Source organism: Schistocerca piceifrons, chromosome 9 (assembly GCF_021461385.2).
Source record: "Schistocerca piceifrons isolate TAMUIC-IGC-003096 chromosome 9, iqSchPice1.1, whole genome shotgun sequence".
NCBI classification, from domain to species: domain Eukaryota; kingdom Metazoa; phylum Arthropoda; class Insecta; order Orthoptera; family Acrididae; genus Schistocerca; species Schistocerca piceifrons.
This window is the reverse complement of record NC_060146.1, coordinates 71,226,548-71,227,729: the sequence shown is the minus strand read 5'-3', so window position 1 is coordinate 71,227,729 and position 1,182 is coordinate 71,226,548. Positions and strand designations below refer to the sequence as shown.

Below are 1,182 nucleotides of genomic sequence, written 5' to 3'. Positions count from 1 at the left end.
TTTATTTTATTTTTATTACTATTTTTTATTCACTTATTTATTCCTAATAATAATAGTGAATTTTTCTGTATATACTTATGAGAGGATTCAGATGTGTAATCATTTGTTGGGATTTCTGTCTATTATATGATCAATCAATGTAAACAGTGATTGTTAGTCATAGTTGCTTGGTCATTTTGTAGTTGTTTCTTTTCGGCTTTTGTTTTGTATATATGATAATTTTCCTGTAGTGTTAGGAGATGTCTTTTACTATTTATTCTGATTATTTTCATATCATATTTGGTTTATGGATTTTTGGTTGGCATTGGAGGTTGGGTGCTGTAGGAATCTTCCTGTATTAATTTACCTTTTTCTCTGTCATCCAGTGTGTAGTCTATCTTTTTAACATGTTCTTTACTTTGACCTGAAATCTGTTTGTTGGGTCTGATTTCAATTTTTTAATATTATTTTGTGAAATGAACTCTTGTGTTTTGTCAATGTATTGCCGTTTGGGCATAAGAACTACTGTATTTCATTTGCCTGCTTTAGTAATAATGATGTTTTCAGTTTGGAGTTTCTTTCTGAGTTTTCTGAGTGCTTCGGATTCTGTGTTTTTACTGTTTTTTGTATCCGTATTAATTCTATGTATTTATTATCAATTCACTTGTTAGCCCAGTGTTTACAATGAAAACAGTGATGCGACACTTCTCATATTAATCTTCACCAGAGTCGTATTTCGCCAACGGCCTGCCGCAGTGGAAACACCGGTTCCCGTCAGATCACCGAAGTTAAGCGCTGTCGGGCTGGGATAGCAGTTGGATGGGTGACCGCCCGGTCTGCCGATCGCTGTTGGGAAGTGGTGTGCACTCAGCCCCTGTGAGGCAAACTGGGGAGCTACTTGAGAAGTAGGGGCTCCGATCTCGGAAACTGACATACGGCCGGGAGAGCGGTGTGTTGACTACATGCCCCTCCATGTCGGCATACGGTGACGCCTGTGGGCTGAGGATGACACGGCGGCCGGTCGGTGCCGTTGGGCCTTCATGGCCTGTTTGGACGAAGTAAATCATATTTCCAAACCTGAACTTCCCCTGCGTCTTTATCTCTCTGCACTGTTAGCGTTTTCAAGACCAGCCATTAGTGCGACCAACACCCGACTTACTCACCTCTCACAGAAAGCTGCCGGCCGAAGTGGCCGTGCGGTTA

General features: G+C 41.0%; 1 pseudogene; it reads left to right on the top strand.

The window, feature by feature from the left end:
* The first annotated feature begins 717 nt into the window (after positions 1 to 717).
* Positions 718 to 834, top strand: LOC124717593 (annotated as a pseudogene).
* The last annotated feature ends 348 nt before the right edge of the window (positions 835 to 1,182 follow it).